The 8,510-nt window shown below is 47.9% G+C and overlaps 1 pseudogene; it reads left to right on the top strand.

The window, feature by feature from the left end:
• Positions 1–6,159: 6,159 nt before the first annotated feature.
• Positions 6,160–7,923, top strand: LOC123160318 (WRKY transcription factor WRKY28-like; annotated as a pseudogene).
• Positions 7,924–8,510: the final 587 nt, after the last annotated feature.

Genomic DNA, 8,510 nt, shown 5'->3' with positions numbered 1-8,510 from the left:
TCCACCCCCCTCAATATTCGTTTTCGGAGGACGCTAGCGGGAAATCGTTGGGAGGCCTGGCTTCATCTTGTGAGAAGATTGATGGATGTCCAGTTGTCTCAGCAGCCAGATCAGTTGTGTTGGAAACTAACTAAGAACGGCGTGTTCTCGTTCAAATCCATGTATCTGGATGTTATTAACTCTAGCGTGATTCCTTCCTCGAAGCACGTTTGGAAAGTGAAGGTACCTTTGAGAATCAAAGTGTTTATGTGGTTTGTGCATAAACAAGTTATTTTGACTAAGGATAATCTGGCAAAACATAACTGGATGAATTCTGGAAGATGTAGTTTTTGCGACCATAACGAGGCTAGAGATGCCCTTACAACACTTTATTATACTTGCTCTTATGCGAACCCTTCCTCGGGGCTGGCCATTAGGGAGGCTATCACTTTATTAATTAAGGGACAAATCTGTTCCACGTAACCCAACATCTGTTGTCCATCTTGCCAATGATAATTGAATCTTATCTTCTCGTCAGTGAGCTTGAACAGTAGTTGCATTTTCCAGGTGTTTTCCAGGTGTGTGGTTCTTCATGCTTAATATGCAGACGCGCTACAACACGTTACACGTGCTAAATATGCAGAAACGTGGCTACCTGGAGATTCGATCCATGCACATGCATGCATCACACTGAACTTGGATATGATATACTCTTTGCTAAACTAAAAAAGGATCCTAACGACGACCCCGGAAGTACAGTATCTCCACTAGTTCACACGTGCGAGCAAACAAGTGTGTACGTGTAGTTCGTGACGGAAGAGATCGATCGGCATCCTTCGTCCAGAATGAGGCCGTTCTCATTAGTGTTGGAACAGGTTGACTTTTATTAGGATAGTACATAATTAGGAGTATACTTGCAAATTAATCGGCCTGCAAAGAAAAAAGAAACAATATACCAGCACATGCATGAACTTTTCTGTTTCTTGTTCATTGTTTCGAGAATGAAGAACACCAACTTTGCCACTTAATATGAAATCCTTCGTTGCTTCTGATGCGCTCTTGCTTGCGTTGCCATAAGAAATCGGGAAATTCAGCACCTGTCCAAGAGAGGTTGAAACAAGCAGATGTCATGCATAGACCGCGTAGCATAGTACTCGCATACCGGTGCACATATTAAACCCGTTAAGTATGTCGGGCGGATGAAGTCTATGCACTGCATGTATACATAGTTAATTAATTAATCAGCAGTGACGATCCAATCAACAGAGGTGACCTGGTCTCAGTGATTTCCAGATCATCGACTTGCCCATTCGCAGCTAGCCATTGCACAAGTAGCCGGCTGCGTACATGGCTACATGCATGGGCGCGAAGAGATCAAGCCAAAATTTGGTTTGAAAACTAGAAAGCATGTCCTGTGGATGAAGTCTATGGACTGTATACATCGTTAATGAATAATCAGCTGTGACGATCCAATCAACAAAGATGACCTGGTCGACTTGCCAATTCCCTGCTAGCTAATGAGGGGTGGCCGGCTGCGTGGATGAATGGTGCGAAGAGATCAAGCCAAAATTTGGGTTTGACAGGACCGTGTGCGTACACTAAGGTCCAAACCAGGCCCTGCCGGCTGAGAGTTCGTTCGATTTGTACTAGTATATTGGTGGCCGAAATCACTATTCTGACCTTTTCAGCAATCTTTGCCATAAAATGAACTCGACATGAAAGTATTTCACGATCTGACCCTTTTAGCAACGCCACAGCCCGTGACGTTTCTTCTCCATATAGAAACGACGAGGTGTCTCGCGCTTCAGCTCTACATTCAAACGCCAAACTAGCTAGCGTTTTAGCGCCATATGAAAACGCCAAGTATGTTGGCGTTGCCGGCCGGGGCCCAAACGCCAAAGCGCATGGCGTTTCTAGCTGACCACAATTCCTCACAACTCCTCGCATCCATCACATCACGGCCGCACACCATCTGCACGCCGCGTTGATGGAATTCCCAGCGCTGCATGGCACTACGCCGGTGATGAGTGCCAGCGGAAGCTGCTTGCCCGCCTCCGCACCGTGCGGCGCCATGCTGACGGCGAGGACGAGGAGAGCGGCGAGAAGAAGGCTCTTGGTTGTCATTGGCTTGTATCCGCTCGATCTCTCTGTTATTGTATCTTGTATGTGTGAGAGGATCTGAGGATGTTGTGCTGTGCTGAGTGCGGTGGCTTATGCTGCTGCATGGATCCTCCTTTTATAGGCGTGCGAGGAGGCCAAGTTGCCGCGGTTTAGTACGGAGCTTTTTTATGGTACCCTATACTGCTAGGAGAAAGGGAGCAGTATATATCTAATCTCACCGTTGATTTCTTGAGGGTAGTTTAGACCCTAAGTTTTCACATTAAAACTCTGCCTCCCCCACACACTGCGGCCCCAAGCAGCCACGGTTCACCTCAATCCCAATGCGCCGTTCCCACACACCCAGCCGGCTGTTCAACTCCCCTCGGTCCCTCTTGCCGCTGCCACTGCGTTAGTTGGCTCCGTCCAATCGCCATGCTCCTCTAGTAAACCTTGCAGGCTCGCACATCGGTGACCTTGCGGCAGGCCTCGAACATCTGCTACCTTCTTATGGATTAGAAGTTCAGTTATCCATGATTGGGTATATCCGTATATGTGGTATGATTTCATGGTAGAAACTGAGTGGCCTTAAAAATTTCTTGCAAGTGCTACTGCTAACTGCCGCTCCTTGGAAATAACCGAGCATCACTGCGATTGCCAACAGACTGAACTAATATATACTTCACAACTTAAAACCTGAATTTGTGTTGGACATGGACAACTATACGAAGGTGAATACCAATTACTAAACTATCCGTGAGCACCTGTCGCCTACGTATTGCTGCCTGGGAGCTGTGGCGGGGGATGATGTATTTCTGTATGGCATGGCCTTCTTTAATTTCAACGGCGGCGAGCTCGTCAGCGGCGTCCGGTGTTTTTGCCACCACCGTCATGAGTCAGGCCGCGATGAGCAGTCTAAGCCAGCGCCTCACATACGGCCTGGCGACGAAGAGCAGGACGGGTAGGGGACGTCAGGTGAAACCTGCTCCAAGCCACCGAGCACGGGCTGATCGAGGAAGGGACGGGACATGGGCATGCGGAGATTCATGCGGGCGGCGACAGAACAGATGAGAAAGAGAACGAGTGGGTCGCATCAATCCATCTGACGAGCTGAAAATATCTTCCCAAATTGCCCTCAAATCTTGTATACTGCTCACGTTATACAAGCAGTGCACGCTGTACTGCTAACCCGATCCAAGCAGTATACATCCCTTTGAGGCGTTGGATCATCAGAAATGAACGGCCAATATTCATTCCAAGGTACCATAAAAGAGCTCTTAGTACGACTAGGTAGGCACAACGCTTGCTGGTTGCACTGGTTCACGGTGCGCATGCTTGCAGTGCCGTAGCTGTGCACGCTGCCGTCCGCGTCGGGCATAGAAAGGATCCAAAGTTCCAAGCAACTTGGCCCAAACGACGCGCGCGCACGCTCCAAAGCAGCAGCAAAAATCTCCATCAGCTCAGTTCACGGGCCAGCGCATGCATGCATGCCAAGCTAGAGATTTTTGATCGCCAGAGCTAGAGATTAATTAGGTAGAAACGCCGTGAGCTTTGGCGTTTCGGCCTGAGGCAGCAACGCCAATGCGCTTGGCGTTTCGATGTGGAGCGAAAACGCGAGCTAGGTTGGCGTTTGAATGTGGAGATGAAACGCAAGCTATCTCGGTGTTTCTATATAGAGAAGAAATGCCACGGGCTGTGACGTTGCTAAAAGGGTCAGATCGTGAAATACTTTCATGTCGAGTTCATTTTGTGGCAAAGATTGCTGAAAAGGTCAGAACAGTGATTTCGGCCTATATTGGTTGGGTCACTGCGTACGAATTCTTCTTCTTAATATTACGTCAACTCAAAGTCCAGGTTCTAGTCCAGCTGACATCACGTGCGTGAGAACCGAGAAGAAATAACATATTTGGAATCATCTAATACACTATGCTTTTTTTTTGCAGGTGAATAATTTTGAAACCCTCTTTTTCACTTGAGGTATTCAATTCGGAATTTTGGTCACGATTTTAATTAGTCAACAATTTCTTAAGGAGAATAATCAACTTCACAAGAAGTGTCTGCATCCTAAAGAGACTGAAATGCAAAGCCACTGAAAAACTGTTGAACAAAGAAAAGGACGAGAGCTTCAAAACAAATCACGTATATGTATTTTGGCAAACCCGGTTATAAAATGACTCTTGGATGGTCAAAACAGATTAGGTGGAAATTCACTTGGTGAGGAGGTTCCATCAAATATATATTTTTGAACACGGACCAGAATTTTTCTATCCTATTTGTGGAAATGCATTTTATGCCATTCCATGAGAACTTTAAAGGAATTTCTGAATTGGAATATCATCAAGAGGGCATGGTGGTCATGCTACTTCATATAGAAATAAAAATATTAGCCTCTAAGGGCTTCTCCAAAGAAGACCCTCAAAGCTCCGGTATATGTTTCGGTTATGGTACACTGACCATTTGTATCAAATTTTGCCATCCAATGAGGACCCCCATCGGTCCGCCAAGTGGTCCGGACTCCGTTATCCAGCAAAACTAAAACGAACGTGGGGGGATCTATACCGCTGTCCGGACATCCACTTAACCACGTGGTCCTCCTCCCTTTTCTCTGTCTGCACATGCATAGTCCCCGCTCCCCTCTCTCCTACCAAACGGACAAATAAAGATTAATTTGCGAATAAATTTGGATGGCTCCCTCTGGCATCATGTCCCTAGACCACGACCGGACATAAAAACGGGCATATACTGGAGCTATTTGCCGGTCAGCTTTGGAGATGCCCTTACTTGCTATTCTCCATATTGTTGTTTTTCTCGGTCTTTCAAATGAAATCCTCTATTATATGTAACATAGGTCTAGGTTCCCACTAAAAAGGATCTCTATAATAATCAACAATTATTTTTATCATGCTCTCACCAACGGGCACTCGACCATCAGGGCCATCTAAAACACGATTTCCCTCCTCCTTCTTTGGTTAGCAAATGCATGAAAATAAGCAGTGTTGTTGTCCCTCTCAATAATCTCCCTATCTCTAGACCTCAGTATGGCTTCGATTTCCTCTAGCTACCATACCTCATTAAGCTTCCTAAGAATACTGTCCATTTTGACTTTTTCCTCCTCGGAAAGTTCTTGAGTTTCAGTTTTGATATCCACATGTGAATTTTATTGGTTTTCTTCACGAAGCCTTTCTAAGTGGGTAAAGTGCTTCTGATAACGTTTCATATAGAAGATTGGCCGTGTCTATAAAAGAAAATTCGGTTGAAAACCATAAAACTAAACAAGGGTGCAACTGATTAAAGAGACTCTATCGACAAACATACATTATTAACAACTTGGATGATCCAAAAATCATATATATGGGTGTATTGCGTCTCTAATTTCAAAATTAAACAAAAAAAAGGGGTATACTGCATCTTTATTACTAGCCCAACATCCACTAAAGTGATAAAAACAAATTCTTTTTTGCGTGCCTAATTTTCTTTCTTGGGGTGTTGAAAAGATGTAGGTTAACCCGGTTTTTTTTTCTGTTCAAGTCAATGGTACTAGGCGACATTTACAAGACTCTAAAGCGGGTGAAATAGGACTACCCGGGGCATCGATTTATACCTAAGAAAAACCCGGCGACTTGTAGATTTTTAAAGGCTGGCAAAAAGTACATGTATCTTTTTTGTAAATATTATTAAAGAAAATCAAGGCAGGCTGCCCGCAATTTTCTTTGTTGGGGTGCCAAAATGTAAGCATGAAAGCATGCCCAGTTGTTGGCACGCGATGGCTCTACTTGACCAAACGGAGACCCCAAGGAAACAAGCGCTTCTCTTCTGTCCCCGCTCCACTTCACTAATCAAACAATTCCCACTTACTCCTCCAACCCAATCTCCCAATCCATCCATCGGTTCCCTCATGCTGATTGTCACCCACAAAAACAAATCCTTGTAGTACCACTTCTTGCCAGCTTCACTAAACATATTGTATCGCGGTCACGGCGACCAAAAGAAGCGCGACGACGACGACGAACCCCACCTCAAGATGCTTCCTCTCTATAAATTGATGTCTGCGCGCCTCCTCCAAGCCTCGCCCACTTCTCTAGCTCATGCCCGTCTAGCATCCCTGTCTTCTTCTTCGACTTCTTCCATTCTTGAGCTACTGCGAATTCAAGGAAGACATGGACGAGCAGTGGATGATTGGGCAGACTTCCCTCAGCCTCGGCCTCAACGTCGGCGGGCCGCGAGGCGCCCCTTCGGTGACCAGGGTCCTCCTGGAGGAGGACTTCATGTCCTCCAAGAAAAATCACGAGGTTGAGGCGCTGGAGGCTGAGCTCCGGCGAGTGGGCGAGGAGAACAGGAGGCTCAGCCACATGCTCCGCGCGCTGGTGGCCAAGTACGCCGACCTGCAGTGCAAGGTCAGCGGCACGATGGCGGCGGCCAACAACCATCACCAGTCGTGGACGACATCGGAGGACGGCTCATCGGCCTCGGCGACCAGAAAGCGCGCCCGCAGCGACAGCCTCGACACGGCCAGCCGCAACCCTTCACCGCCGCTCGCCGCGGCCGGCAGCAGCGGCCGCTTCGCCGTCAGCGTCACCGTCGGCCCCGACCAGGCGGAGTGCACGCCCGTCCACGAGCCCTGCAACAGCAAGCGCGTCCGCGCCGACGAGGTCAAGGCCAGCAGGGTCTCCAAGCTCTACGTCCACGCCGACCCCTCCGACGTCAGCCTCGTAAGTAACAAACAGACACCCAATAGCAACTTCTGTTCATCGTCTTCCTCGTGAGCATCGATGCAACGAAAGTTTCTTGGCGTCCATTAACTAATCAATTTGCGCTTGGTTTTGACGAGCAGGTGGTGAAGGATGGGTTCCAATGGCGGAAATACGGGCAGAAGGTGACCAAGGACAACCCGTGCCCGAGGGCCTACTTCCGGTGCTCGTTCGCGCCGTCGTGCCAGGTGAAGAAGAAGGTGCAGCGCAGCGCCGAGGACAAGACCATGCTTGTGGCCACGTACGACGGCGACCACAACCACGCACCGCCGCCCAAGCAACAAGGCTCTGGTGGCAGGAAGAGGGGCGACGCAGCCGCCGTCCGCGTATCAGCTGCGCCGGTGCTTGTCCAGCAGCAGGGGGAATCAGGAAGCTTCGACGGCGGAGCAGGTGGCCGATAGGAAGAACCTGGCGGAGCAGATGGCGGCGACGCTGACGAGGGACGCCGGGTTCAAGGCGGCACTCGTGTCGGCGCTCTCTGGTCAGATCCCTGTTGCCTGACCGGAAAGCTGCCAGCACAAGAGAATATACTCAGGAAAACATTTTTGAAGAAAGAGGGCCGGTGCATGACTTTCACCTACGGCGATAGCCCTGGCAAGAGCGGCACCTCGACGGCCACGGCGACCACGGACGCATCCCTGACAAGAGCGGTGCCCGTTCGTGTCTGGATGGTCCACGTGGGCGTCACGGTGGCTTCTTCGACGATGGCTGCCCTGATGAATGCCGCCGCGGTGATGGCACCTTCATTGATCGCGGCAGACCTGGCGAGAGGCCCCGCAGTCGCTCCGACCGAGGCAGTCCCGCCGGTCGCCGCCGCGAAACCTGTGGAAATCATCAACTTGACGAGCTCCTCTGAAAACTTCTGAGCCGAGGAAGATCATGACAACAATAGTGGCACGACTTTTTTGTATGCATACCATGACGTAATGTATATTTTATGCAGTTCATCTACATGTAAACTGGTGAACTGTTTGTAAAACAGTGAGCGTATGAACTGATGTCGAATTTTCTGCTGCCAAATTAGACGGTGCTGAAAATTAGCCAACTGTCTTTAAAATATGCTTCTGGACGTGTGAAAAATTTAGGATAAATTTTTATCTCTGCGGCGTACTTAACGCATCGCCCACAGTTTACAACCACAAATCATGTGCGATGATAAATCATGGGAATATTCATAGGAATACACGTAATTTCCTAGAAATATCAGATGAATCCGAAAAATAGCCAAAAAAATGACATATAGCTTTAAATGTTAAGTGCTGACTGAAGAAAAAGTTTTAAGGCCGCCCAGTGAAGCGACCGTCAGACCCACTTAAACTTGACCCGTCCACTCTCGTAACCATGATTCTTCCTCCGAATGCTCCGCTTTTAAGCACGTGGCATGACAAATTTTCTCAAACTAGCTGTTTTTTTACTACGGCCTACCGAGGGCATACCATGACATCATGCCAAGTTTCAGGTTTTTCAAATCATATCCAATTTGTATGTATTTAAAGACAAATTAGTAAGTTTTCACGGTTAACAGCCACGAAATGAATGTGCAGAATTGCATTCCTCAAATTTGTGGAGGCATAAACACATGCTCAAAAACATCTACAATATTTTTCGCCGCATTGTCCTGCCCTTCCGCATGGGGTTGTAGTTCATATTCGAAATATGCATACAATTGTACGTAATGTCCTGAAA

This window comes from Triticum aestivum, chromosome 7B, assembly GCF_018294505.1.
Source record: "Triticum aestivum cultivar Chinese Spring chromosome 7B, IWGSC CS RefSeq v2.1, whole genome shotgun sequence".
NCBI lineage: Eukaryota > Viridiplantae > Streptophyta > Magnoliopsida > Poales > Poaceae > Triticum > Triticum aestivum.
Note: the sequence above shows the minus strand (reverse complement) of the source record. Positions and strands in the feature narration are given on the sequence as shown.